Raw genomic sequence first — 9821 nt, forward strand, 5'->3', positions numbered from 1 at the left:
TCGTCGAGTTAAGACTGAGGTTTTGAAAAATAATGTATTTGATCATGTAATTCGAACGTATGATCAAAGGCTATAATCACACACATATATATTTACTATACTTATACTAATTATTGTATTTATCTAAGAAAAAGACTAAATAATGTCTTACAATTCATCTAAATAAATATATTTTCATGAGTTGTACAACTATACATTGATCTTATTTTGAATCATATTACAAACACTCTTCAATTGTAAAAAAAATTATAATATTTTGAATTAGGTAGCAAAAGTTATCTTTAATTACATAATATAATTGTTTAAGTTATTTGTTCAAAACGAAACACTAATTTCCCCCAATTCAAAACTCTTTTTATGTATTTAACTATACGTAGAACTCTACTTTTTTTAAGAATATTCAAGATAAAGATTAATGACACGACAATCCTACGTGGAGCTTTTTATTTCATAAGTTGTACTAGAACTATATTATAAATGGATCTTATTTCGAAACATATTTCAGGCAAAATCCAATGGTACAAAAATTATATTATTTCGAATTATGTAGCAAAAATTATATACAATTTACATACATAATATAATAATTTAGGTTGTTCATTGAAAATCAAACTAAATTTTCCTTATCTACAACTTATTATATGTATTTAAATCTATGTAGACCTCTATTTTTTAAAAGGCTAAAAAAAAAAACTTGACATGACAATCCGACGTGGCGCTATCCATTTAATAAGTTATCGAACTATATTTAGATCTTATTTCGAAACATATTTCGAGTGCTCTCCAACGATACAAAATTTATGCACAATTTACCTGATTTGATAAATTAGGTTGTTGATTCAAAGCAAAACTCTAATTTTTCCTTATCTAAAATTTCATATACTTCATCCGTTTCATTTTACTCGCTACACTTCTCAATTCACGGACTTCTAGGCAATTTTTGGAGAAGATAGAGGTAGAGAGTAAAAAGAAAAGGGACTCATGTGGGAGGAGAGAGATAGAGAGAGTTTATTGCCCAAAAAAGAAGTGTAGCAAGTAATGTGAAACTTCGCATAATGGAAAGTGTAGCGAGTATTTTGAAACGGGGGAAGTATGTATTTAAATCTATGTATAATTCTATTTCGAATTACGTAGCAAAAATTATACAATAATTATATAATATAATAATTTAAGTTGTTCATTCAACACGAAACTCTATCTCGCTATCACAAGAAAATCTGTTTTGTCTATTGAATAAACTACCTAGTTCACGGATTTTTCTCTCTCCCCTCTCTCCTCTCTACTTTCAAAAACCCTAGCCTCCATTGTTGATTTTTAGAGGGGCTTCCATCGGTTTTTACCGTTGGAAAGCCCCCACCTTTGTTTTTTTATTTGTTTTTAGGTTTCCAATAACGATTTCTCCCTCGAAAGAAAGGGTTTTCGATCTCCTTCGTAAAAAAAGGTTTTTCGATCTCTTTCGAAAGACAAGGTTTTTCGACCTCCTTCGAAAGACAGGGTTTTTCTCCTCTTTTAGAGGGGAAATTTCTACAGGTTACAATCCGGGATACTAGATCTAATGGATTGCCATGAAATTATTTTGTTGGTGAAGAATTATGCGGGATCACAAAGGTTATCAATTTTTCGAATACGGTCAGATGAATCCGACGGAAATCATCCTCACGACTACAAGGGATCGTTATATTGTCTCTCCAACAAGGCTGTATTTTTCAGCGATATAAGCGGAAGATGTTCCACATTGCAAGATTTGTTTGACGATCGTAGTTTTTATAAAGGAAATTTTTGTTTGATTCAACTTATGTATTTGTTTGATTCGATTGCTGATGTAGATGTCGTATGATTTTTTATTAATGAATTAATTTTACTATTAAAAAAAAAAAAAAACTCTATCTTGCTTATCCAAAATTCCGTATATGTATTTTTTTTTTTTGACGGGCCGTATATGTATTTAAATCTATGTAATCTACTTTATGATAAAGAACACGAAGATTATAATTTATAAAACGAACATGTAAGTAAAAACAGGATGCACATCATGCTCCCACGGGTACGATCTAAAAAAGTTCCATTTATTGAATATAACATTTATTACTCTGTTAGAAATTTATTCCGAATTACCACATTGATGATTCGATATTGCAACTCTAACTAATTTGTATTGCTTCGTCCATAAGCAACGAAGAAATTCTCCGTAAAACTTCTGGCGCAAGCAAGAACCAGCATTAAATCAAGCATCAAAACTAAAAATAAAAAAATAGCAACTTAAAATCACACTTCTTGTTCAACAAACACCACACGTAATTGCATAAATAATAAATTGTGTATTAATAATAACTTTGATACTTAACTTTTATATATACACAAATAAACTATTTCTGAATTAATCGAATTAGAATCTCAAAAAGAACCAATAAATATCAAGAATCACTACTATAATCCATAAAAATTAAAGACTAATAGAATCAGTAACGAACAATCGTCTCAAAACAATGAACTCCATCCAATTCCAGAGCAAATCGAGGATTATTTTTCTTCAATTTCATCTTCACTTCCTTATTCTGCGAATTCTCACTATCTTTCTTCACCGAATCAACTGGCAAAGAATTCAAATTACGATGATCATCAACAACACTTTTATCAGAAGTTGCTGAAGATGATGAAGTAGTTTTCGGCGGAGAGAAATTGACGAACTTTAAACCGTATGTTTCAGCACACTTAGCTTCAAAAGAACTGAAAATTGACATCATTGTTACGATCTAGGTTATAGAAATTGAACTTAGCGAGGAGAGAAAATTTGAAGATTTGGTAAATTTTTTGTTGTGAGAGAGAGAAAGTGATTTGACTTGGAAAAGAAGTTGAGGGTAAGGGGTTTTAAATAGGGGGAGGAGAGAGAAAAAGAATTGGTCTGGAAAAGTTGCGAAAGACCGAAATATGGTGTGAAAAGGATTTAGGAAAGAAGGAAGGTAAGCAACTAAGAAAGTTTCCTATTTTCAATTTTTAGTTTTTAAGGGAATATACTCCCTCCGTCCTATAGTATAGTGCTTGTTTTTTTTTACACGGTTTTCAAAACGTAATTTTGACTTTTAATATCTTCAATTTCGTATTAATAAAAAATATAAAAAGTTGATATTATGAAACTACACATTAAGGCGAATCTAACAAGATCCCACATGAATATGCTTTTATATATACAAATGAGAATATTCGATCAAATATTTTAAAGTTTGACCCACCAAAAATGAAGTAGGCACTATATTATGAGACGGAAGGAGTACATTGAATTTTTTTTTTTTTTTTTTTGTTAGTGAGGGATATACATTGAATAAGTCTTTGGGAACGCGTGAAGAACAGAACACCAAGTAGTCGAAGTTGATAAAAAAGGAAAGCTGTTATGTTGTTTTGTTTCGTTGGCTAAGTTTGGCTTGCTAATAAGTTGCTTGTAGGTCAGGTTTAGTCAACTTTGGTACCTTTTTCTTTTATTTCCCTTGCTTTTTCTAGAGCGGTGTGGAAAAATCTTTACTAGTATAGAATAGGGCTGATAATGGACCGGAGATAGATTAGTGGACATCACCCACGAGGCTGCGATTTAAATCCTCGTCCACACCATCCATCACCCACAAAGAATTCCACTGATATCCACTCCACGACTTTGCCCATCAATCGCGAGAGGGATGGTTCTGCGGGTACAGAACGGGTGATGTTAGAAAAAAACTACTTTATAAACTTACCAAATTTTAAAAAATGAATATATGAAAACTTAGCTATAGATTATCAATAAAGCTACTAATATCAATTTTATTACACACTTAAAACAACTCGATCTTAACTGAAAACAAGGGTAATTTTAAACAATTTTAAGATAACTTTATATATAATTGAAGGGTAATTTTCATTAGTTTTGAGGTAACTTTTGCTAATTTTGGAGTAAGTTTATTATATTAAGGATAATTCTATACATTTCAAGGGCAACTTTATTTATTATAAGAGTAACTATTAAGACTTTTACAATAATTTTTACCACTTTTAGGGTAACCTTATTATGGTAGAACCTTAAGAGTGCGAGCTAAACACCTCACAATATACATCAACAACAGCAACGTCCTTATGAGTGCGAGCTAAACACCTCTCATAAAACTAAATACACAAATCGAATCAAACACATTCGCACCAATCGCAGGCACATGCATCATCAGGTTTCCCAACAACGAGAGGATCCGTATTGAAAGGAAGAAGAGAAGCTAGAGTATCGGGAAACAAACCTATGCCTTTATTTATACATCTAATGATATTAAAATTCTGTAAATCTCGTGTATATAAATAGAATTAGAAAAAGTTTGCAATAATCAAATCTCATCTAGCTTAGTTGAATGGCTTTATACGTACGCAGCACGCGATGTGTGCAACAATATTTTTTTGGTTGACCATCCGTATTTTCAAACAACTAACTTTATGTGCATACAATATATGCGACGAACACTGTTTAAAATAGTGTAAGTTGATAATTGTTTTTCAAAATGCTAAACAAAATATGCACTTACAATTAATATATCATTTAAACAACGAACGTAAGAATATCACGTATTTTAATTTGTTAAGTTTGAATTCTATTTTATTTATTTCTTTTAATTTGCGATTTGATTAACTTTTTATTTCTTCATTTTTATTGCTAATTTAAGTTTATTACAAAAAGTTTAATCAATTTATGTTTGTAATATATCTTCTATATTTGTGGGCTAATTTCTAGTAGTTTTGACTTTTTAAATTGGTTTGTAAAAAAAAAAATTAAGGATAGTTTTATTTTCGATTTTTTCACCAAGTACCCCCGAGTTTTCGAAAAATTTACGTGGTACCCTCCCACTTTTCATAATACACGGGGTACCCCTAAGTTTAAATAATAATTCATGTGGTATCCTCAAATATCCTTTATGACTAACGGCTCTAATCGGCATTAGTCATTAATCCTAATTTTTTATTAAGAATCCTAATTTTCTGTTTAGAACCCTAATTAACCCTATAACCCTAACCCTAACCCTAACCCACCACCCCTGCAACCCATCCCTCACCCTCCCACTACCACTGCCACCCCCTACCCTAACAATCTCCCCCTCCCTTACCCCCACAGCCCCTCCCCCACCACCCGCAGCTCAATTTCCCCTCCCCTCCCTCGTCAAAAATCGAAATTGAGCCAAGAAACAAGTGAGGGAGGCGCCCAACAACAAGGACGACGAGGTCGGGGAGGGAGGCGCGAAGGAAGGAAGAGTGTTGGGGAAGGGGAAATCGAGTTGCGGGGGGTACTGGGGGCTGTGGGGGTGGGGGAGGTTGCTGAGGTTGGGGGATGGCACTGGTGGTGGGAGGGTGGGGGAGGGCTTGTAGGGGTGGGGGAGGGGGGATGGGTAGGGGCAATTGCTGGGGGATGACAGGGGTGGTGGGAGGGTGGGGGGATAGGTGGTGGGTTAGGGTTAGGGGTGTTAATTAGGGTTTAAAATAAAAAACTAGGGTTATATTAATGACTAATGGCGGTTAACATCGTTGGTCACTAAGGGTATTTGAGAGTACCACATGAATTATTATTTAAACTTAGGGGTACTCCATGTATTTTGAAAAGTTGGAGGGTACCACGTGAATTTTTTGAAAACTCAGGGTACTTGGTGAAAAAACCGTTTTATTTTTGTTAAATTACTTAATATATTTTGTGCATAATAAGGAGTATATTTTAAGTTTTAAAAAACCATGAGGGTTTTTTAGTAATTTAATAGGGGGACAATGCAATCTTTCCTTCCCTTATATAATAGAGATAAAATCACGCAATCATCTAGAATTTGCTGGCTCATGCTAGCAATACAATGACGATTAGAAAATAGAAATAATAGTCCCTCACTAGTCACTCCCTCCTTGAAAGTAATGTTGTCTGCGCTGGAATTTATTAGTGCTTATCTATTCAGCTCCAATGTCATGAATTGGTATATGAGAATTCATTAATCAAATCCTATCCAATGCAAGTACCAATATGAGTATTGACTCATGCATGACTGCCGGTTTTAACATACGTAGGACCTTTTCACCAAAATAAAAGACCAAGCTAAGATGATGAATATTCAAACGTATATTATTAAAGGCGGTCCAAAGTTCAACCCAACCAAATTCTTGTAACCATATACTCTATTATTAATAATGTATAAAAAAAAAAAACATATTCATGAGGAGTCTTGTTAGATTCATCTCAATGTATAAATTTGTAATATCAACTTTATATAATTTTTACTATTAAGAAATAGAAGATATCGTAGGTCGAAGGTACATCTTGGAAACTGTGCAAAATGGAACTACATTTTGGGACGGAGGGAGTATTATGTTTCTAATTAGACCATTATTAATATTCCCTTCTGTTAAGACTACCTCTAATACTAATTCAGCTGAAGCTACTGATGACTCAGCACCTCAGAAGATATTACTAGTTTCCAGCTCAGCTTAGTAGTTTGTTATAGCTGTAATAAAAGCTGTTAATTGTTAGTTAGCAGTCAGTTAGTTTGTTAGCTAACAAACTTGTATTACAAGATACAATTCCTAGCTTCACTTGTATAAATACTGAAGCTCCTTTTATGTTGTACTCATTCACAAATAATGAAACTGAAATACTAAACTTTCTCTCTCTATTTTCTCTATTCTCTCTGAATATGATCTGATCAATATAGCATCCATTAACATGGTATCAGAGCTTACTGAACTTCGATCTTGATGCTTCCTGGTTTGCGATTCTGAATTCATTTCTCTAAAATTCTTTCTCTAAAATTCTTATCTGATTGTTACATCAAATTGATTGATCTGTTCTGAATCTGCAAATTCTCTAATTGTTTCTGAAATTTCCTGCCTAATTTTTCTGATTCTGATTTTGCTTTGCCTAAATTTTTGATCATCTTTTCTTGAAACCTCATTTCTGATTCTGGAATTTCTGCTTGGTTCATCTTGTTAATTGATTTGCCTTGATTCTGAATCCTCTAAAACCTCTATAATTCTGAAAATATCATCCTGAAATCTCTTCTAAATCACTGAAATTCTGATCAAAATGTCTGAAGTAACTAACAACAACCTTGAATTAACTCAAGATCCTACTAGTGTGTATTTTCTTCATCCATCTGATAATACCTCAGCTCAATTAGTTTCTCCCATTTTTGATGATACTGGTTATGCTGACTGGAAAAGAATGATGATTATTAGCTTATCAGCTAAGAATAAAATCTGTTTTGTTGATGGAAGTCTTGAGAAACCTACTGAAGCTAAAACACTCAAAGCATGGCAACGATGCAATAATATGGTTACAGGATGGATTTTGCGATCTCTAGATGCTATGACTGCTAAGAGTGTTTTACATTTGATGACTGCTAGAGAGATCTGGAAAGATCTTGAAGAAAGATTTGGCCAATCTTCCACTGCTCAATTATACTCAATTCAACAGGATCTAGCAAATATTTCTCAAGAAAATGATGATGTTGGTGTTTTTTTCACTAGGATGAAAGTTCTATGGGATGAACTAGATAATACTAATCCTTTACCTTACTGTGAATGTACTGGTTGCAAATGTAATTTGACTCAAAAGTTTCTCAAGATTCAGCAGGATCAGAGATTAGTGCATTTTTTGATGAAACTAAAAGAAGGATACCAGCATGTTGAAACCCATGAAATGCCCACTTGTGAGTGTCCCACATTGGAGAAAGAGGAGAGAATAAACCACTTTATAAGATAAGGAGTTACTCCTCCTATCACCAATTGGTTTTAGGATGGAACCTCCTAACTTGTAAGTGGGCTAAACTCTCCTCCTCCTTATTGGGTTACCCAGGCCCATTTTCACATAATCCGAAAATTAACACCTTCATATCATAATATAGTGTCTACGGCTATGTTCAGTTCACCTTATTTTTGCTTATTACAGATCTAATTAGATCTGATCTGATCAGATCATAAAAAATAAGTTCAGATCATGATCAGATTTAAAAATCATTATTACTATTAAATATCGTAGTAAAAATTATAATAATTGAATATTAATAAAGTACTCATTGAGACAAATCAAAGACCCCACATGACTATATTTTTTCTTATATATTGAGAAAAATCTAAAAGATAAGATCTTTAATCAAATCAGATCAGAAAAAATAAGTTCAGATCAAATCAGATAAGTTCAGATCAGAAAATTTCAGGTGAACTAAACATAGCCTACTTCATTTTAGGTAGGTCAAACTTTAAAAATTTTGACCAAATATTCTCATTAATATATACAAGAAATTATACTCATTTGAGATCTTGTTAGATTCGCCTCAATATATAGTTTCATAATATCAACTTTTATATTTTTCATTAATAAGGTATTGAAGATATCAAAGGTCAAAAGTCCATTTTGAAAACGTGTAAAAAAAATGAACACTATATTATAAGACGGAGGGAATAATAACAGTCAAACTATCGAGACATCTTTTTGTATTCATAATAATATAGGGGATCCTTTAAAAAAATTAGAGCTAGAAATCATTTTCAAGAAATCGAGCTACTAATAATATATCACTTGGGGCCGGGCCGGCACAAAAACCATATAGTAGAGAGTGGACCTGTCCCTCTCGCCCACCTCGATCCACAAAACGTAATGGAGTACTACCATATTAGATCTAATACTAGTTTTTGATTTGGGCTAAACTCGACATGTGTTATACTTAAGTTAAATGTGGGTGTTATAATTTACAGATTTTATAATTAATTCAAAATCTTAATAAAGTTAATTCAATTACAATTTTTGAGAACATTATCGAAAATCTATACTAATGTATTAAAAGGCATTTCTAAATAAGGAACTATACTACGTGAAATTTTTCCTTAGAGTGTGTAACTGCATTTCTTTCAACAACATATAATTCACTTACAATAAAAAAATAGAAAATGCATTGTATAATATTCGACGTCGTGATTACAAACATATATACTAAAGCCTTAACATGTGGACAAAGTAACATCACTTGATGGTATCGTTTTTAAAATAAAATATTAATAAATAAAAGATATAATCACACGGGCGTATCCCGGATCTAAAAAGTAATTTCTCATTAAAATAAGATAATTTTTTCTAATAAAATAGTATCATGTAGTAGTAGATAAATAGATGAAGAGGGACATTACCATCATGGCTTGATGCATAGTTGACATGGCTCTAAGCCTCCAATTATTAACTATTACATGGTTGATGAGGATATTTATTGGAAAATTAAATATAGTAGTTCCAATTTTTAAGTTTTCTATATGGTAGTACTTCTAATTTTTTTTTTACTTGGTAGCTTTGAACTTGTATGTTTTCTATATGGTAGCACTTGTTATGTGAATTCCGTTAAGTTGTCGTTAGTTTTGACATGTATTAGTCTGACACGTAAATCGAGACTTTTTCGACACCCAAAACAAGTATTTCCGATCATTTTTTGATGATGAAAGGAGCACAATTTTGTCCTTCAAGACTCGATTAACGGTTGTAATTGTCAAAAAATGACTAGAAATACTCGTTTTAGGTGTCGAAAAAGTCTCGATTTGCATATCAGACTAATAAATGTAAAAACTAACTATGACTTAACGGAATTCACTTAAAAAGTGCTATCGTGCATGTGGAAGACATAAAACTTCAAGGCTACCAAGTATAAAAAAAATTAAGAACTGCTACCATATCGAAAACCTAACAATTGGGAGCTACCATGTAGAATTTTCCATTCTTTTGTAAGGTTTGGCCTCAGTCCTCAGGGATGTTGTACCGACGTCTATCCCGTGGGCGTGAACATTCAGATAACACTTCCTTT

Source organism: Beta vulgaris, chromosome 3 (assembly GCF_026745355.1).
Source record: "Beta vulgaris subsp. vulgaris cultivar EL10 chromosome 3, EL10.2, whole genome shotgun sequence".
Taxonomy (NCBI): Eukaryota; Viridiplantae; Streptophyta; class Magnoliopsida; order Caryophyllales; family Amaranthaceae; genus Beta; species Beta vulgaris.